The sequence below is a fragment of the Cinclus cinclus genome, chromosome 2 (genome assembly GCF_963662255.1).
Source record: "Cinclus cinclus chromosome 2, bCinCin1.1, whole genome shotgun sequence".
In the NCBI taxonomy this organism is placed as follows: Eukaryota; Metazoa; Chordata; class Aves; order Passeriformes; family Cinclidae; genus Cinclus; species Cinclus cinclus.
Genome location: NC_085047.1, coordinates 86,153,569 through 86,168,158, shown reverse-complemented (window position 1 = coordinate 86,168,158; position 14,590 = coordinate 86,153,569).

Sequence of the window (14,590 nt, the reverse complement as noted above, 5' to 3'; positions counted from 1 at the left end):
TCTTCCTGACAAGGTAAAGCAGGAGAAGAAAATGGCAACACAAAGAGATAGTGGGTCCCATTCTGCCCCATTAGACTGTATTTGCACGACTGTTTTTCCAGGCATTTTAGCAAAGTTATTCTGAATTTACATCTGTGTCGCCATGGACAGGATTTGGCCCACTCTGCGTAAAGGCTACATCCAGTTGTTATGGCAACAAGAGTTCTAAAAACTGTGAGAGAAGAATACTAGGTTGTTGTGATAAATGATGCATTAAAAGAGACTGCTTTCTTGCTTTCTTGTGGATTGATAGTTTTAATTGATACTTTTTTTTTTTTTGGTAGAATCCATCTTTGTTGATGGATGCAATTAGTCAAGATGCTGTTATAACAAGTTTATCATTCCAATGACCAGATATTACACAGGAGATGACTGGGTTAGGTTTTATAGCAAGATGAGAGATTGGTTAGCTTAAATTTATATGACAAACTTATGTTCTATGCATTCCAACTGATGTCTGCAACAGCTGTCACACAGCAGCAGGAAGCAACCTAAAGCTAATGTTATCACAGTGACAAGAAAGAAACTACATTTTTAACATCTGAAGCATTCTATATTCTGAAACAGGCTTATGGGAGAAAAAAAAGTTCTGTGAGTTCCTTTACTTGTTTCTTTCAAAATCCTTGCCTGGAGATGGAACGTGTATAATGTTGCCTGATTAACTTCTCCCTGGTTTGTGCTGAGTTGAGGTTTGAAGTCTATAAATCTATTTTTCCAGCCCTCTGAATTTACAAAATATTGGGCTAAATTTGCTTGAGTGGCTCCACCAGTCCCCTGCTGCACAAATCAGCCTGCAGCAGTCCAGTCCTTGGGAGGAGAGACCTGACTCACAGCCTTCTCCTCCAGAGTTATGGGCAGCACTGATTAAAAAGCAAACACACAAATGAAACCATGGGAGGCTGAAGGCAGAAGCAAAATAATAAGTTCCAGTTTGCAGACTTGGAAGTTCAGATGCTTGCATGCTGGTGTCCATACGTGCCTAAGCTTGCAGCACAGCCAGTGGTGCCCAAGTCAGTGGTGTGTGGTTTCTTCACCTCACTGTGCCACCTGTTGCCATATGAGATGTTTTGGGGTGTCAGAGACATCAAGGACTTTTGGGAGGTCCAACCACATTTTGAAGCAGAAACTGGATATAGATAGAATGGCATCAGTTTAGGCAATTGAATCTTCATATTATCTAGGCTGGACAATTATATAGCTTGGATATTCATCTGACACCAACGCTACCTTTGTTCTGCTTAATCTGTGTTAATCTGAAGTCTAAATGTAACAAAATCTTAAACATCAGCTCACACGTAGATACCTTATGTTATAGACACTTTATTGTCTGAAAATGGGTAATGAATTTTGCACCTGATTGCTGTTTTCCAGCCATAACCCTGACAGCAAATGAAACAAAGACAGAAAAGCTTTCGGGGCTTTTTGTTTTAGTTAATTTACCATTAGCTCAATTGAACTCAGAAAAGAATTTCTACTATTTTCAGAAGGGAGAAGACAGAGTGAAAGATTTAGAAATATAGAAACTTAGTGATTTAGAAATATAGCTCACTAATGATACCATCTGGAGGAATGTGCTTCTAAGTCTTCATAATCTTGTTTGTATAAGATGTTTAAACATTAAGTATCTAAAGTGATATTTAGACTCTTTCCACTGTCATTGTAGAGAGAGTATTCAGTGGGCCTGATTCATGGGGCATTATGATCAGAATAGCTTCTAGTTGACCAGAGTTGGATGAGATTAATTACCATGAATTATTGCAAATAACTGGTACAACAGTGATTTGGCTTCTCCAGACTGTAGGTAAGTGGGAGTGCATGAGATCAACTCCATGTTTTCATTTCAACAAACAGATTTAAAATATTGACTCTTATTTATATGGATAACTTGTTTTACAGATATATAAATCTGGAAATTAATTGATAAATTTTCATATGAAATCACTAAAATAATAATTTAAAAATAATTAATAATTTAAAAAGGGATGTGAGCCTTCTGTGAGCTGGAGTAGGTGCTGTGTGTGCATCCTGCAGTGTGACCAGAAAATTTCAGAATATATTTCAATCAATAGGAAGAAAATAGTCACCCAGACTGAAATTCAGCAGGGTACTTGAGCATACAGATTGGGAGTTTTTTTGCTGGAATTTCTCCTGTGCTAGAGATTAGGCACTTGCTAAGCACACCTAGGTTGCTAAAAACTGTAATTTGCAGCATTATCCAAAATGTTGTTCTGTCTTTCAGTTGCTCTACTTACCTCATTCCCCAGAGGTCTTGACAAAACATTGCTGAGATGAAAGGAAAGTTAGGCCCAGTAAATTCTCAGTGCACCTGAAGCACTGTTTTGATGAAAGTTTCTTCTCAGAAGCCAGGATTTAAAGACCCCTTAGAAGGCAATTGGGTCTGTGGCCAAGTTCTGGGTGTTAATGGGTGATGCTGCCACCGTCCTGTGGCCTTGCTCTTTGCCAGAAATTACTGCCCCATTGGAGGAACTGCAAAAACCAGCATGTCCTGACTCCTCAGCTCCTGCAGCTCCCTGCTGTGGTCAGGGGAAAGTAGCCTGCACACTGCCTGGTCCCATCACAGCGAAAAACCACACAGAAAAACCACACAGAAAAGCCACACAGAAAAACCACAGCAGCTCAGGTGGGAATGTGGGGGTGGTCAGTGCAAGGGGCTGGGGCTGCAGCAACTGGTTGTTAATAAATCAACCAACACCTTTCAGTTAAACTGTTGGACCTGAACAGTTGGTTGGGTTTTTTTTTTTCCTCTGACACAATGTGTGCCCGCATGTATATTCAGAGAAACAGCTCATATCTTAGAAGCAGAAATGAAAACCACATTCCACTGCAAATAATAATGGCTGGAGGCTGCTATAGCATTGTCATTTTTAGCTCTTAAGCAGTGACAGTGCTTTCTGTGCTGGAGAAAATGAAGGTAAAATATAAGTCCTGTTCAGACACTGTTGCTGGGAAGAAAATACATAAATATGCAGCTTTAATGAAAAGAAAAAGCAGCAGAGGTTACAGTCAGAAAAACACAACATCTTTAATTTATTCTGGGGATAGTACAGGGATGCAGATTGAAAAATAAGTTAAATATTGCAGGATATTTATACATTATAGCCCTGGCCTTGAGTATGCAAAAGCTGCTTTCAGATGTGCACAGCAGGTGATGGTTTCACTTATTTTTTAACCCATGGAACTCCAAAATAGGATGAAATTAACAGAGAACATACAGAAAGTAACAGAACCAACACTGGAAGATTCCTCTTGCCCTCACACTCACTTGTGCACACTCTGATAAAATCTAAGGCAGCGTATTTGCCTTCTGATTTATTAGTGGGAAGCTACAGGTGTAGCTCAAGAGAGGAGAGAGAGAGAAAAAAAAATGAACGAGATGGGACTTATCTAAAGCTGTGACTTGTGAGCCCCTCAGCAGCAGCAGCTAAGCTGAAGTTTTGTTTTTCAAGGGTCTGTGATCTCAAGGCAACAAGGAATCCAGGTAGCTTGGAGTAGTTAGAAAAGTCATAATGTTCCCTTGTCCTCTGGCAAACAGTCAGAAAGGAGAAATGGATCTGGAACAGAGAGCAGACATCAACCTTTCTTCTGTTCTCTGTGAGGCATTGACCAGGGCAGGAGCATGAAATACTGCCTTGGCACACAGAGCAAGTATCTGAGCTGATGTAAGATTCCTCTGTTGGAAGCACAGGGACAATTTCCCTTGTCAAATTGCAGAGGAAAGAATAAAATGAATATACATTATTTTCCTTTATATTTGCAGAGTTGTTATTACATTACTCCATTCTTCAAGGAATTAGTCAGGCATGAATTGAATGAACTGAAAAGTGTGGTTTATGTTGCCCCAGTATATTTGGAATGGAATTGGAAAGTGGACATGAACCAAAACTGACTTTGGTGTGACCATCACACACAGTGCTGCATCCATTTCCTTGGAAGTTCATGTGAAGATGAAACAGGAGAGAATTCTTTTTCAAACCCCTGATTTTCCCAGAGGGATGTTTTTGACAAAGGTCAGGTTTAACTGAGCTGTTGCTGCACGAGTTGGGTTGATGCCACAGAGCAGCCTCGGGGTTAGAGGATGAGAGATGGGGTACACCTATTTATTATTCTTTGTCTGCAGTCTGCAAAGACACACAAATTGGAATTTGAGCTGGGTGATTACCAAGACACTCAAAGCATGTCCAATTACACCAGCTGATGGATTTTCTGTCCCTGCAATGAAAATAGTTGAGTAAGAACGAAGTGGCATAATGATAGAAGATGATGTAACTTCCTCTTTTTTTGCTGAGAACATGTATTATGATACAAAACCAGGGAATTAACAGCACATCAAAAAGTACTTTCCATATGGCCATTTAGCAAAGTTAATAATTGAAGCAAGTAAAATACATAAAAGTGCACCATGAACTATATTAAATTGGTGGTGTTTCAAATTAGATTTATATTTCAAGAGGACATAATGGGACCAAATATTTTGCTGAAAAATAATTTAAAGGATACCAATTATTATTAAAGCAGCTGGAAATTTGCCTATCTTGCTAAGTTATAGCTTCTCCAGTAAATTTTGGTCAATTAAAATATAATGAACATTAATTATTAAAAGTGTCAAACTCCACAAAAGCCTGAGATTGTTACTATGAATTTAAATGTAGAAGCACAAAATATTTTGAAACTTAAGTAGTAAGATGTTACCTTCAGATATGTCAATGAAAACATTTCATCTAACAACCTAAATAATTTTGCTGTTTGTTAGTTAGCAATCCCATAATAATCAAAAACTTGTTTGGAATTTGCTCATTATTTTACTTTTGACTATACTTTTTATTTGTGTTATATACATGGTCTCTTTAGAATTATTCTCATTGTGTTCTTTTCATTTATAGCAAAGGGTTTCCTGCATCAGAAAGTACTTCGCAATAGATATCTTTTATAAATTTCACTTAACTCTCTTTTTATTCCACACTGATAACCTCCTCTTATTAATTCTCTTAATCCATGTAGTGGTTGATTTACTAAGCTGAAAAAACATCCAATTCCAATCTTCTAGAAAATAATCTTAAAACCTGGTTTCACCTAGAGGAAAGTGGAGTTTTGAAGCAATCATGACTGACTCTTCTTTGTTCAGGACTCAAGTTGCTGAAAGTTGTTTGGCCCCAGGTATCAGGATGAGAAACCTGATAGTTGGTATATGTTTTCTCTTCTTGAAGGAGAAAACACAACATTTCTGTGAACAGATGTGTAGACACTGGAAGTCTAGAAAGGCAGTAAGGCTGTACTCTGTACTAAAAATGACCTGTGGTCATATGAAAAGTCAAGAAAATAAAATTACCTGGTAGTATTGAGGGGATTCTACTTCCTTGGTTCCTTGGGATTTTCTTTTTTTTTTTTTTTTTAGACTTACTTGTATGTTTAAATAGGACAATTGCAGAATTGGAGCAAACACATTTCCAGGAAAGGCCATCACTATGTAGCACAACAGTGGCCTAAAATCTGCATCATCTTATTTCTTCCTTCACCACAAATCATCTTTGCTTTTTCTTCCACACAACTGATTTAATCATTCCCAAATGGCAGATACTGACCATTGGATCCATCATCTGCTGAACAATGAAATCCTGAAATAGGATTTCAATAACCCGGTTTGTTTAATTTAATTTATTCTGAGACATTTTTAGAGAGTACCATCCAAGTTTTACAGTTTTGTGCTATTTTCTTCAGATCTGATGGAAAGCATTATCCCTCCCAGGCCCTGAATTGGACAAAAATATCCAGGGAGGAAATGTTATTAGGTAGACAGGTAGTAGAGGCTGCAGACAGGTATCCCCTTTGCTTCACAGGAAAAATAATAGCTACTTTGTGTCCTGCAGTAGGACTTCTGGAGGAGAAAAACGTGGGGTTCTGGGAAGGAAAATCACTGGGAGGAGCTGGTCCAGGTGTCCAAGGGCAGCACAGATCTCAAAGGGAGCCCTGGTGTCACTGCCTGGGTTGTGAGAAGCCAAAACCTCTGGGCACCTTTGTTGAGAGGGTCCTCTGCAGAGAGGCAAACTGTTCCTTGCCCTGTTTCCATGGGGATGGGAAATGTGCCTCAGCAGAGAAGGCAGCACAAGGAGGACTGGGGGAAGAAAGATCTGAGGCTGCTCGTCTTTCCCAGACACAGCACATGCTCCTCTGAAAGGAAACAAGAAATTTGTTTTCTGCATATTCTGTAAACACTAGGCAAAAACATCCTGAGAGTTGTATGTTTCTCCTCCCAGATGCCCATCCTGATAATCAATAAATTCTACAGCTGGAGATGGGAAGATGATTTATGGAACAGTGAAGTACCAGACTTATACTCCTCCTTTGTTGATGTATTGATGCAGTATATTACGGAGGCATATACTGCATATGCAATATACTGCAGTGAAACATTGATTCAAAACATGGTTTCAACCAGCAGCCAGCATTGTGGAATAACCCTGTCTACTTTAATGCATTCTCTTTTTCTCTGTCCATGGGATTGAAACATTTGGGTTGATGCCATTATGACGTTGCTGGCTTCTTCAAAAAGATCCTCATTTCTATGAGAGTCACACCTGGACGAGCTGCCCCACTGAGCTGGTGCACGGCAGGTGTTGGATGTTGTCCCCACTAGATGGTGTAGACACAGCTGGATGAACCAGGTAGCATTTGCAGCCTGGCCAATGGGGGCTGCCAACGCCTCTGAGAGAGAAGAGGCTGCCTGATCCCTGCTGTCACACTGCCAGCACGGTCTTTGTTTATTCTCTTCGTCCTCTCCCCGCCACCGATGAGCAGTGTTTGTTTTCAAGTGGCTTTGCCTTGCCACCTCCCCAGTGAGCTACGAGCAGTGCAGCCACCAGAGGATATCGAGCAATAAGACTGCATCAAGAAACCTCCTAGGGAAGCCGGCGTACCACAGTGTTGAAATTAGACAACATATTGTACAACACAGCCTCCGATATTCAGATGCACATTTTTCCTTGAGGTCCCGTAGGCACATTCAAATCTGAACACCGAAGAGTACAAACAGCTGCAGTCCTCAGGAGCTGGTGGCACACTGCTGTCACCAGCTACTGAAGTGCAAGTCAGTGACTTTGGCACACCTTGAGGAAAAAGTCTGCTACCCAAACAAAATGTGATTTCTCATCAGGGAGTAGAGCAGGGGCTTGGAGGAGAAGCAGAATCTGATTGCAGAGCTCCACAAGGAGATTTGCAGAAGGGAATTCAGTGTTTGCGTATTATTCTTTGAAATTTTTTTGTCTGACTAGCATCAATATCAATGCAGATGTGCTGGTATGCTCTGATGTAGAGTATAGCCTGCTAAAAAATTCTAACATCTTCTTTTTGGGAAGAAAATAGCAATGGGTTATATGCAATAACTGTGCAAATCTTGTTATAAATTCAGTGATCCAACAGACTACTCTTACATCTAAATGTTCAGTGTGCCTCAGATGCAGTGATTGTTTTGGAGCAGATGGAGAACTGAGAAGACACCCAAAGCTCAAGGGAGCACCTGGCATCCTTTCTGAGGACCACATAACTTTGCATCTTTGGACCATGTACTTATTAACTTGTCAGGGAGCCTTATAGGTTGGACCTAATGGCATTAATTAATTCCTTTTCTCATAAGGATCATCATACAAAAGAATAAGCAAAGAAGAAGGACCTGTTGAAAACTTTTTTTCTTGAGTAAGATACAAAGACAAAAAGTAAATCTGTGGTCTGGAACAGGGCATGTTTGGGCTGCTTACCATGTGCATTTCTCAATGCACCCGGTTTTGAGGGAGGGGCAAGAAAGTTATATGCTTCTCAGCTGAGGCATCTCAACACACACAGACAAAAAAGAAAAAACAGCACCCATTCCCTTTCCTCCAAAACCTATAAATGTATGAAGGAACTGAATGCATCTCTGGAGAGTGACACAAAAATTCTTAGTAGCCTGGATTGCTAAGGAAACACAAAATAGGGCAAAGGAGATGAATTAGTTGTTCTTTAGCACCTGAAATTTTCTTCAGGCAAAAGCAGTCTAGCATTCAGCTACCAAGCAGAGAACTACTTAACAATACTAAGCAGTTGTTAGAAATTTTCAAGCTAGCTGAGGAGTTCTGGTGCAGATGTCACTGTCTGTGTCTATTTCTGGCTGTGTTGCTGTGCAATTAAACTAGAACTCTTCCCTGCTCATCTGAAGGGTAGGGTAGCAATAAATGACGATAACCTTACAGCATTTTTTCCATGAGGACATTAGCATTTGCAAAATATTTCCTTGCAGGAGTCTCAAAATATTTGATGTTAGTTATCCTCTCATATGAGACAAAGTTTAACAGCAAGAAACTGATTTGTGGCAGAAATTTCATTCAGTAGTGATAGTACTTCAAAATAAGTGATAGAATCTGGCACCTAATAGTGTATATACTTTACAGTATGTCTTGATAAAAGTTTCATTATGATTGGTTACTTGGGCAGCTGGCCAGTGTTCTCTGCTAATTGTAGAAGACAGAACATTTATTTTGTAATAGACTTTGGGAAAAAAACCCCTCCAACTTAAATTAGAAGATGCTAAATGAGAGCAGGTCTGACTTGTGTTTTGAAAGAAGAGAAAGAAAAGAGGAAGCAATACTGACACTTCAACTTCAGCAGATGTGTCTCTTCCAATGAAGTTTTCTTGGATTTCTTTGGATTTCCAAATCAGAGACCAGGGAAAGACTTTATTGCTTTTCTGAATTATTCCATTATGAGGAATAGCCTTTAGTGTCAGAGAACAGAAAAGAAATAACGTGCTGCCAATATATGCTGAAAATTATTTGTAACTTGATAAGAAGCCATTGAAGGGTTTTTTTGTGTTCCAAAAAATAGTGTAGGTACATCTTCTCATGCTGCACCTGTGTGAAGTAGGTTTTTGCTTGTAGGTTTGTGCTTGTTTTGAATTGCAGCTCTCTGGAGGCCTCCATACTGTTCTTTTTCCATGGTAAATCCTGGCTAAAGTGGAGCAAAAAAATTATTCAGCTGCAGAATTAAAGGATGCTTCAGAATTAAAGGATTCTGAATGCTTCAGAATTAAAGGAACTTCTTTGTGCACTAGAAGTTTTTCCTGGAGTTTTTGTTTCCTTCAAGCAAAACTTGAACAGACTCTAAGAGTACATGAACCATTGTAAGCCCTTTCAAAAGTCTCACTGAGCAAGTTGATTGGGGTCTTACACTACTCCATTAAACATTGTTACAGGGAAAACTGCCCACATCCTTCACGAAGTGGTGTGCTGGAGTGTGGTGCTGAAGAGCAGCATCTTCTGCTGGGAAGGCAGAAAACTGCCCACCAAGGAGGATTTTTCCTTGACTATGGCTGCTTCCACCAAGATAATCAGCTTAAAGAGGACATAAGTGAATCCTGATTATGCTTCAGTCACTGACAGACACAACAACTTGTATACACTATTAATCAGTTTGTCACACATCAGAGTACGCACTGAAAATATTGTGATAGATGCAGCTTCTACTGTATATGGAGCTGACAGCACATGGGAGATGCTGGAATTTTGCCTTCAAGAATACAGAAATTCCCTGGCCTATTCATCCAGCATGTTACTTTCCCACTGAGAAGAAGTGTAACTCTTAAAATATCGTTCTGTATTTTATATCTTGTGGATACTTTCACCTTGCTTTTCTTTTGTCTTAAAAATAGTAGGATAACCTGGGTGAATAAATTCCTGACAAGTGTAATTGAAATAGATCACTTGTGTACAAGTGGTCTTCACAAAGTGAGGATTTAAGTACAGAAAAAAAATGGTAAGGAGCAGAACCATGTTAAAGAAAGCTTGGGATGTTGCAGAAGGTGACCACTGATAAGTGGAATACAAGATATGACTTGGATTCAGAACAGCAGTCCTCAGTGACAGAATGGATGATCAATTGACAGTCCCTAGACCAAATAATTTTTGTCTCTAAGTTGACAGAGATATTGGAAAAATAGTACAGCATGCAGAGGTAGGTTATAAGGAAGAATCGAAATACAAGCAAATAAAGTACAGTTAGATAGTAAGAAGAACAATATGAGGATACTTAATCACCAGCTGCAAATACCTGTGCTGAAACATAATGCACTTTTGGAAAAGCCATACTGAGAAAAAGGAATTGTTGCAGCTCATGGAATTCAAATTGATGTAAGTAGAAAGGTAGAGGACAATACCATAAAATGATTTGCTGATAAAATGAGGTATGTTGATATATTCTCAGTCTTTTGGAGGTAGTTTCTAATTCCAATATGGATCCTCAGGGTCTGCATGGGTCCTGTGAGATTCTTTTGGCAAAGTAATGAGGAGAATCAGGTTTGGTGTTCTGAAACTATCCTCTTCAGTGGCCCCATTTTAATTGATTTGCCTTCATTTTTTTGCCTGACTTTAGTCTGTTGGTACAATTCTAAGCAGTGAAAATAACTAAATTTTCAGGTCTAGCATAGTAACACTTCTGAGCAGTCTTTCTTGCAGAGACTATCATCCTATCAGTGTCCATTTCACTCTAAGATTTATAAAATGTAATAGGGAAGATGAGTTATAAAGACAACTATTCCTACAGTGAAATTGATTTGTCTGAAGTGCTCAGCAGAATCAGGAATAGCTATGAAAAACAGCAGAAGAGAGTATATTTCAGACTTTTTCTAAGTCACAAGCAGAAGATAAACAGGTGGTGTATGACTGCCAGAGAAACATGGATGGTCATGTAGACCATTGCACTGTAGCTAACAGGAATGTAAGACAGGAATTAAGCAGCCCTGCAGCCACAGAGGTGAGAGCAGAAGGAAGGGCTAATCTCTGGCACTGGTGCAGAGATTCCCTTGCAGCCCATGGAGAGCCATGCTGGAGCAGATGTGCACAGTGCAGCCTGCACAGGACCCCACCCTGCAGCAGATGTGTGGGTGCCCTTCACCTCAACCCTGTGCTCCTGGACAGGGGATTGGAAGGGTGGCTGAGTGAGCATCCAGCAGCCAGCCAAGGTTAACCCAAGACATTGTTCTACCTGATCAGTGACTCAATCTTGAATCATTGATTCAAGTTCTGCATACTGGTGTCTTCTTCCATAGGGCATTGCAACATATATAATTTACACAAGTATAGCCAAAATAATTGCAATTATTAATTCTTTTCATACATTTTAAAATTGTTGTTAGTACAGTGCATTAAGTCAAGTGACAACAGGGAGACTTTTAGGAAAAAGCTTAGAAGGATAAATTCATTCTTGCATTGTATCTGTAAATTTTAGTCAACTGCCCAATTGCCTCACATTGTGCTACACAGTTGTTGTGTTTAATTACAAACATTAATACATTTCTCAGTATGAAGCACACTTGTGACTTTTACCTTAGACACTAATAAGTTGAGTTTGATAGCAGGAAAAAGAAAACTTCAAGCACTGACATTGTTAAGGTTAATAACACAGTAGTTTACCAAAGAAGCTCCATGCCCTAATTTGAATTGATTATCTAAATAGTTTCATTACAGGATGCTAACTAAATCAAGCCCATTGTTTCACAGAGAAATGACTTTGCTGTCCTAATTATTAAGGTAAAACATCTGTGCACTTTGAATCTTGCTTGTGACTCCTATCACTTTGTTAGGTAAATTATAAATCTTAAAAAAGATTAAAATAAAGTTGGATACAGTCTGAAAGAGTCCGTGGATATTAATGAAACTTTACAATTAAGAGGAACAGAGCTTACAGTTAGCTAATTCCTTCAAAGGAATGCAACTTCAACTTAAACATAGTCCTGCCTTTTAAAGCAAAATTCTTGTAACCTTGCATTCAATCCAGAATTAATTTTGTGGTGGCATGAGAAAGAAAGTAAATGTAGGGATTTTTGGAAAGTTGAGATCCTTATACTTAAAAGTTGCAATAAATGTTTCAAATACCTTTATGATTTTTTTGCTTTTTTTTTTTTTTTTTTTAAATTGAAATACACATAGACCTGTCCCAGAGACAGTTCCACTACTGTCAGGTCTGAGTCCCTGCTCAGCACTCAGTGTGCAACCCTCAGCCCAGGTTAAGGCAGCAGAGAACTGGGACACCCAAAAAGCATGGAAGCATGGAACCATGGAAGGAGACGTGAGGCTCATGGCACAAGGGGTGAGAATGTCTGTATCCAACAGCTTTTATAAACTTCAGGATTAGCACGTGAGGGGACAATACTTGCCCGTAGAGGTCAGACCAAAAGTAGATTTTGCATGTGGGAGAAGTCAGTGAGGCAGTTTTGGGGAAGATAAGAAGGGCAAAAAAGTCATAAATCACATGGACTGAAACGTGGGGACACAGCAATCTCTTTGTAAAAGTTAGGGAAGTCCTGTGCAAGGGAAACATCTGGTGGAAGTGAGGTTAGCAGAGACGGGGAGGAAGCGACACCCCCAGCAAGATAGAATCAACCTCAGTGTGCTGCCCAGGTGCTTCTAGGGATGAGGTAAGAAAATATCCTTCTGTTTTCTTGTTATTGTGCCTTGTCCTTCCCTCAGAAACCAGCTTTCAGGTGGCTCAAACAGTTGTTACATAGTGACTGGAGTCTCAATGTCTCTAAAAGTGAAAAGCCACACATTAAAATTCAGTGCTGGAGCTACTGTCAGAAAAACTCCAGTGCTTAAGTTCACCAGCTCTCAAATATGCAGAATCACAGTCTCCTTAAACCATCCTTACACACAACAGGTCTTAATTATGCTCCTTTCACTGGATTTTCACAACAGGCTCCTCCAGTAGTCCTTGTACCAGACTGCAACATCTTCACTGTGTTTATGGAAACATTTCCTGCTGGTCGGGCATGTGAAAACAAAGGCATTTAATGAAGGGTCTGCAGCAACCTTGGAAGAGCAGCACTTTTGTCTGCTTTAGATCACATTACACAATCTTCTTTATATAGTTTTCATTTGCATCAGGGGTACACAGCCTGAAGAATGACCTACTTTTCTTGCAATATTTGCCTTGCTTTTAATTATAGCAATTATCATGCCCTGATCGCTGGCATAGTCCCCAGAATGTTGACTTTTTTCCTAATGTTATTGTTATATAGATTACACAGACTCTTTGCCAGCATGTTGCCCTCTAATTATCCAGCTGAAGATGTTGCCTATGCCTCAGACAAGCGGGAGGGTTTTGTGTGGAGGATCTTAGAACATTTCTCAGGAGGCTGCTGTACAGCAATCGTTAAACATAGACTCCTTTGGGGGACAGGTACGGCTCCATGTTTCTCCTAAATATCCTCTTCTTTTTCAGATTGTTCTTCCCTCACTTCAGTGCAGCCTTTATAAAAAACTGTTTAGCACAGAAAGAGCATCCTGGAAACCATCAAATGGCTGGCACAACTCTCAGTCTACTTATAACAGGTACCACATTTTTATAATTTTTAGACAAAGGCCTTAGGAAGTATTTTCTTCATAAACGTATTTCATGTCTTTTAATTAACTGGATTTTTAGATTTCTTTTTTCTTTATTAACTCATTTAACCTGAAAATTAAATCTAGGTTAATTATATTGCTATTCAACAGCAGAAGAATGTGTATGTGGTTCACACAATTAGGAGAGTGAACCAAACTGGTTGTCACACCAGAGACAAGAGGAGTAATACTTTTCTGCTTCATGAGGTAAACCAGCATTTGTTACTCTGAAACATGATTTCAGAGTAACAAGTATTTGGGCTTAAAAAACCCCAGATACTAGTGAAGATTGCTTTTGCCAGAAACATAGTAAAGAGGGGAAATATTCTTACATCATGAATCTTATAGGAGTGATTGCATGACTTGATTAATGGCAAACTATTTCAAGAACTTCCCTCTGGTAGAAAATGCTGTTGTTACTGCTTCAGAGTCCTCCTTCTTCCCCAGTCTCAATCCATGCTTGCAACTGTTCTGTCCTGAATATTTATTAAAGGATTAAGTTAAAGAGTGAAGATCTTTTGCTGGATGAGATCTATTTTATGTCCCAGTCTGAACAATTAGAAAGTCATTGGCTAGCCCAGACAGGGAGGGTACAGCTGGTCATCATATGATTTCACAGGTGTCTTTCCTTATTGTCCTTCTTTGAAGGAGGCTACATTTGTGTGTGAAAAGCCTTGGTCTCATACTCCAACAATACTACCAGGCAAGGAACAGTTAACTGACAATGTTTTTATATTTATGAAAGTAAATGAAAGATGTAGTAGATGTATTATTGAAGCCATATCAGAATCACTGCTACTTCTACACTATCTAATAATTTAGTTTCCCATTTCATCCCTTGGTGAACTGATCATAATTGCTCATGCTGCAGAAATGTTAATTTTCTTATGGCAGCTTTCTTTTGGAACAAGCTGATGTGCTCCAATTAATGAAAACAAATAAAAACAAAAACCTGGGTTTGGTTCTGGGGTAAGTTCAGCTCAGGAAATTCTCCCAGTGGGCAGCATGGAGGATGTAGTCTGTCTGCACAGTCTACATCAACTCTATTGCAGCAATTTTTGCACCTCCCAGTATGCAGCTGCCCCCATAACCATGTTCCAGGACAAATACTGCATACCCAGTTTTCATGC